A 7086-nucleotide genomic window follows, 5' to 3' on the forward strand; every position below is an offset into this window, starting at 1 on the left:
ACATTATTGTTGCTTAGTATTGAAGGTTTGGTAAGAGAAAATGTGAAAATGGTGATCACTTGATGGGTTGTTTTTTCAAGTAAAAGAAACCAGTGGCCGTTACTGCATGTGACAAGTGATTATAATGGCCTGCAAACTCTATTCACATTAAACCGTCTTTTTTAATCCACAACATAAAATGCTACACACACCAGATTTTCCTATAAGCTTAAAATATTGAGCAGGGTTTTCAAAATCATTCCATGATATATTGTAGGTGATGTCACTCACCTCTCTGTTGCTCATTTTTCATCAAGAAGCAAATGTGATAAGTTCTAATTCTAACCATATTTTATCTAACAGATTATTTAATATGTTATACAGTTTATACTTGTGTGTTGAATACATTACTTTTGTTTTTGATTAGCCCGTACCAGCCAAAATTGGTGGTAATATGAAAGTAACCAATACATACAAATCAATTTGTTCTTAATTTTAAATAATGTCCTCCGGTTTCCGCTGGCCTCGAAGATATGGATTTATTTGTAAATGAACTTCTCTTAGCTCTGGACATTCCTTGTTCTATGGTCCCAATAGTTCAGGGCCATTCCATGTCAAGTGGACCAAATTTTCGGAAATTGGGAACCACACCCCTTTTGATTTTTTTCAAACTTGGCTCAATTGAAGATACTTATGAGACATGAAGAAAACCAAATTTTCAGTTTGGAAAATGGATATTTGAATTTTTTACAATTTTTTGAAATTTTGTCTCAAAACGCGTCAAAATCAGATTTGCTCGTGGGTCCATTTTTGAGAGGCTATAACTTTTTTATTAATCAAGCTAACTCTTTCAAATTTGGTAATCCAGTACAACTTTTAGCATAGATTACAATTATTTGAAAGGAAAAGGAAAGTTTTTTCCCAATCAATTGTGACTGAGACACAGTCTTTCTTTCCAGGACACAGCCACGAATTTTCATTGTTGTTATAAAAATTCAATTACCTTTCCTTTAATCCCATTTGCTTTTCTTTTACCTCTTTTAGAATCGGGTTCGGCAAAAAGTCCTTTCTCCTTCTTGAACTCTCTCGCTTTTTTTACATGCCATTTTTAACTGGAGAACATTCCAACACATAAACTGATAAATCTAAAAGAGCTGGGTATTTTTTTTTCATTGATGCCACCCTGATATATCTGAATGAGTGTGTAGTCTACAATTATTGAACTGTTAATGCATTATTTTGCACTTTTTTCAAAAATAAATAAACTGAAAGCATTGAATTTATTAGCGTTTAAGAGTTTGCCATAAGCCAAATATTTTAAGCTTTGTTTGTTATCAGTGTGGTGTAATATAAGTCGATTTTGGGGGTTTAAACAATTTATTGAGTTATGCCCCTTTGTAACTTAAGATTGAGATACTTAGGTTCTTTGCAGGTGATTATTACCACGAAGCACATCAAAATACAAGGAAAGCTTCCATGTGCTTATAGAAATAGTGTATCTGCACAATATATCAAATTTTGAAAAAAATCCCAGCCGACATCTTTGACCGTTTTGAGCCTTGAAGTTGACAAAAATTTGCGATTTTGGTGAACATTTCATTACGATATGCGTTGTTGTTCAAAACATTATAGTACCAGACCCATATTTTTGCTATATTATGTTGGACCATATGTTATTTATTGATATGCAAATCATCAATGACCAAAAATGAAACAAAGTCATGAAAAAAAATATTGAAAAAATTCATTTTTTTGCCGAACAGCACAGGGAGCCATATTCAAGGGCAGATAACTCCAAAAGTTGATAAATATTTTCATTTTCTTTCAAATAATTGTAATCTATGCTAAAAGTTGTACAAGATTACCAAATTTGAAAGAGTTAGCTTGATTGATAAAAAAGTTGATAAATATTTTCATTTTCTTTCAAATAATTGTAATCTATGCTAAAAGTTGTACAGGATTACCAAATTTGAAAGAGTTAGCTTGATTGATAAAAAAGTTATAGCCTCTCAAAAATGGACCCACGAGCAAATCTGATTTTGACGCGTTTTGGGACAAAATTTCAAAAAATTGTATAAAATTCAAATATCCATATTCTGAACTGAAAATGTGGTTTTCTTCATGTCTCATAAGTATCTTCAATTGAGCCAAGTTTGAGGAAAATCAAAAGGGGTGTGGTTCCCACCCTTGGTCCACTTGACGTGGAATGGCCCTTCAATAAGTTCTTAAACGGACACATAAATACATTTTTTATTTTCATTTTAAAATCTGGGTTGAGCCACCTTTTTCTTTCTTTCCTTTTTTTCTGTCCTCTCTGCCCACCTGAGTTTGAGCAAGTGTGTATTTAGCTTGGTAGAAAGTTTCAATATCTCGATAAAATTCCACTGTTATGAGTCTATACTTATAACAATCAGGTATTAGACTATTTTATGAAATATCATTAGGCTTGTTAGGCCCTTTGTACCATTTGAACATATTATGTCTGACTTTACACCCTATTAACCACTATCTGAGGGCACACAAGTCCTGCAGCAGGGAAAGTAAGTTTATCACGGAGAAATCTGACAGCCTAGTTATATTTATTATATCAAAAATCACAGATTTCAATCCCTCCCTAGTATGGACATAGGAGGAGCTGTCCAACCTCACACCTTTGCATGAAACTCAAACAGCACTCTGAAATCAAGACCTAAGAGACGGCCAGTCTAGCTAAGCACCTCGGCTGCCACAAAATAAGACTCACAAAAATAATAAAATATTGTGGTTTTTGTTAGTGCCCCATGATGTAAAATAAACATTAAAAAGCATGTGATACATACAATAATATTTCAAACAGAATAAATCCTGACTTACTTTTATTGCCAATTATAAGTAGGACTGAAACTTGTTTTTTTATTCATTGCTTATTGTATTGTGAAGGTTATATCCTTAGACAGATATACAAGCCATTAATCATTGCAGTCTAATATTTTCATGTAATATGTAACTGGGAAATCATAGGATTTGCAGACCTCTATATAATTAAATTTAAACTAATAGGGCGATTCTGTGAGTGCAGGAGCTGACAACTTTGTAAAATGCTCGTGGGGTTTGGAGATTTACATAAACTTTCTCTTAGGCAAAAATTTAACCTCCACCTTAAATACCACATTACAGGAGGGGGTGGAAGAAAATCTTGACTGCACTCGGGATCGATCTTGGTCTCTATGCGTGAAGTGAGTGCTCTACCATATGAGCTACTGATACATATAATTACCTAGTTACTACATGTTTGTATAAGATTTCCTAAAAAGTCTCTAAAAAAATAAACAAGACAATTTTATCTTCCATTCCAAGCGCCAGGGCATGGATCACCATCTGCTATCATTTACAGACTGGTCTCTTTTACCTGTCGAACTTAATTGAATGCGGTATTCATCAATGTGCATTAAACCAAGTCTGTGTGATGTTAACAATGGCCTCATAAACAATGGCTTTGTTAAAGGTGTTGACAACCACAATTTTAAATTTATTAAAATAAGTGTACGAAAATTCACAAATAGGCCACACAAATATGACATCACTGCATTTCATGTCCAATGAATTAGCTTAATCAGATAAACAGTGTGTAATTTGCATTAACCCAATTATCATGCAACAGTAACTAATTAAATCAAATTAACAGTTCACTCAATGTAATGCATGGTTTTGAAAATTATACTTAAACAAAGATGTCGTGGAAAAAAGAGGAAAGAACAAATACAAACAAAAAAGAGTGAGCTAAAGACTTAGAATTAGAAACCAAATTAACAAAAAGATGAATTGAATAATCAATCAGTCTTTTGTTGGTAGACCAGCTTTTTGAAAGATCTCCCAGCTCCATTTTCAACAATGTCGGGATAAATCCCGTTTTGTCTTCAAATGTCTAAATGCACCCCGGCATCAGCAATCTTGTTGAGATCTACAAGCCACAGGTCTTTTTTCAACATTTCAGACCTGAGTCACAACATTCATTTATTGTTGTCAAATATTAGCAAATCATGCATGGCGCATGGCATTGAAATTGGAACCAACAGCAAATTGATAAGAATACGCAGAGAGGCGTTGGTTATGCAAAATGTCGATATGGTGTGTGAGTGGCTGCGTCAGTCTGCATGTGTATCACACTGTTTATGCACATTTATGCACACCTGCAATGATCTATTTCCGCTACAGATATACACGATAGACAATCAAGTAGCTGTCAATGTTATAGTAAATCATCATTGGTCGAAATCACCAGGTGCAAATTTCTTTTTTTTTTAAACATTAGTTGGATGAAATTAGTTTGAGGTAAAAATAAGTTCGATAAGGAATGGAATGATAACAAAGAATGATAAGGAAAAAATTCAGGACATAGAATGAGTACCAGGAATCTGTGTGTTCGAGGAAAACTGTGCTTAAGGATATTGTATCTGAGTTCAGTGTATGACTACAAATATATGACAGATGCAAAACATTCCTTCTTTGTGAAGAAAGTGGCGTCAAGAGTCCCGTGTAAAGAAAATTGTTAATTTGTTTATTTTACGTACAAGGTATATAATAATAATATTAACCGAATTTTGATTCAGATAACCTACATTGCAAGATCATTTGATTAACATTATGTTGCCCCCGTATGTACTCAATGAATATGAATGAATGCAGGATATTAGAATTTAGTAGAAGGTTCTTTTAAGTAAAATCACTATTACACAACAGTAGCATTGTATGATTGGCAAACCAATGATATCCAGTGCCCTATAGGTCAGCTCACATATTTTCCATAGGTGAGGCAAAGCGATACAAAACCCTAGATTTCACATGAAATCAACGACAGCATTAACTAGCCAGTTGACTACCATTGCAGTTTTCTGCTAGTGAACACTGCACACCAACGGAACATGCTCAATTATAAGGCATTGCACATGCACTATCCACCACCTATGATCTCTGATCACTGACCACGCACACAAATATGAACACGAATCATGATGTCCACTCCTACTTCCTTTTGTCTTGTTAGCCTCGCCTACAAAACAGGCCTCAGGGATTCCCTGCAAATTGATCACGATCATGAAGAACTGAGAGAAAATCACACAGCATGAGTTTGAACCAAAGAGAAGAGAAAAAAAAAATGGCAACTGTCGACGAATGCTGATGTTGATGCAGCTGTGCTGACTTAATCCAAGCTAAGTCGAGCAATCAACATGCCGATGTCATGGCCTATCATTTTAAGAACTGGCAAAGATAATTTTGCAGTCAAGTTGGCAGCAATCAGTTTTCAAGCAAACGGTGATTGGTTCTGTCCCTTTAAGAAACAACATGGCACTGTTTTCAAGATATCCAACTCTAGCCAAAACCACCACCAAAGATGGGTGTTAAAAGATATCCATGGTCAAGTACTGAACCCCACGCTCCTAAAGGAAAAGTAGCAATTACTTGCTTCTCTGTAGATAGGAGGCTAATCTACCACAAAGTACTTTCCACCAGATCTAACAGACCCATTTGTAAGTTTTGGCTTTCTTTTATTTTTGTATGATATATAAATTCATTATATTACAAGAAATGATCACCTCCATTCATCTAGTACTTATACTTATTCTAGTATGGTCAATAGTTCTGGCTGGCAAAACAGCAAAGTTAGAAGTGTAAATATAAACAATACTCAAATCATTTGTGCAAGTGCAGGACAGTTCAATTAGCTCATTTTGTTCTTTACTCACCATTAGGCTATGGCTAGGATTTCTTGAATGGTAAAAAATTCGGAATGGTAAAAAATTCGAAGTATACGCATTTGCAATTTGGGTAAAAACGCATAAGAAACCGAACGCAATTTTGTGCAATATGAATATGGGCTTAGTGGCTTAGTTTAACATTAATATTGTAATGGACAATACCTATTGTCAAAGGTGTGAGTGTCTTTCCATGCAAACAATGAGCCCATAACGATGAAGACATTTGCAAATCAGTTTACGTTGGCCAAATAATAAGTCATCAAAAAAGATGTAAAGAGTAAGAGTATGAGTTTGTGTAAAGAGTAAGTTTTTTTTTTTTTTGTAAGTTTCTTTGCAACACTGGGCACCCCCTGGGCCTCTGGTTTTATAAAATATTATTATCATAATAACCATAAACACCAGTGACGCGTCACCACAATAATTCGTTACAACAAACTTAGGTAAATTCAGTAAGGCAATCTAAAGCTATTCACCAGAAAAGTGGGCGGTGTAACAGAAAAATAGTGATCACTGAAGCATGCAAATAAAAACAAACGACCTCTTCAGACTTCAGGCTCGGAGAACTAATAAAATTAAAAACTGATGGAACGAATCAAACACCACTTAAATCAATTAAAGAACTAAACTGATAGATTTGATTTGATCAATACTTTGTTATGAATACAAAAAGATGAGGCAACCAAATACTTACCAGTTTTAACAGCAAACTTTATGTAGCCTAACAGTATTGTAAGGGCTTATTAGAATTCAGGTGCTCGCCATTTTGGATGAGAAACAGAATGCGCGAGTTCTATGCGCACACGATTTTGACGTCATGTCTGCTAACTTGCGACTGGACCTCACCGAAGTCAATTTTGGGTAAAAAACACATTGGTAAAAATAAAAATACCTTACCTATGGGGCACTCGATTTGGATAAAAACTTTCCTCACCAGATAACATATTTTTCACGCGTCTGCTTTCCGTGCCATTGCCTCATTGATCAACACACATAACAGAGGTTTTACTATCCTCAGGACATCTAATAACTTTCAATCAAACTATACTTATCTATAATTACTTTTTTTTTTTATAAACAGGTCGAAAAAAAGACGATGAAAGAAAGAAAGAAACGGATAAGTAATAATAATAAAAAAAAGACAGAAATTCAATGGAAAAACACACACTCAAACAAGGAAGAAAAAGGAAAGAAAATAAAAGGACGTATCGGAATTATTATGAAAAAAAATAGCCAAGAAGATCAATGCCATTATACCTACGTGCATACAACACGCACACAATACTGTGGGTTGTATAAGCCGTGGTTTGTTATTGATCTACAAAGCACATGCGTGGTTTTGTGGTCTTGTGGTATGACACTCGCATTCGGACCG

The 7086-nt window shown here is 34.6% G+C and overlaps 1 protein-coding gene across 1 annotated transcript in view; it reads right to left on the reverse strand.

Annotated features, from left to right (window-relative positions):
* The window catches only part of LOC144970872 (uncharacterized), a 101853-nt gene extending 95354 nt beyond the window's left edge, over positions 1 to 6499 (reverse strand). The window contains exon 1 of the mRNA XM_078910992.1: positions 6406 to 6499. The gene's annotated coding sequence lies outside the window, so the exon portion shown is untranslated. The remainder of the gene's footprint in view (positions 1 to 6405) is intronic.
* Positions 6500 to 7086: the final 587 nt, after the last annotated feature.

The sequence above is a fragment of the Berghia stephanieae genome, chromosome 4 (assembly GCF_034508935.2).
Source record: "Berghia stephanieae isolate SIO BIC M18660-M18661 chromosome 4, UCSD_Bste_1.3, whole genome shotgun sequence".
NCBI classification, from domain to species: domain Eukaryota; kingdom Metazoa; phylum Mollusca; class Gastropoda; order Nudibranchia; family Aeolidiidae; genus Berghia; species Berghia stephanieae.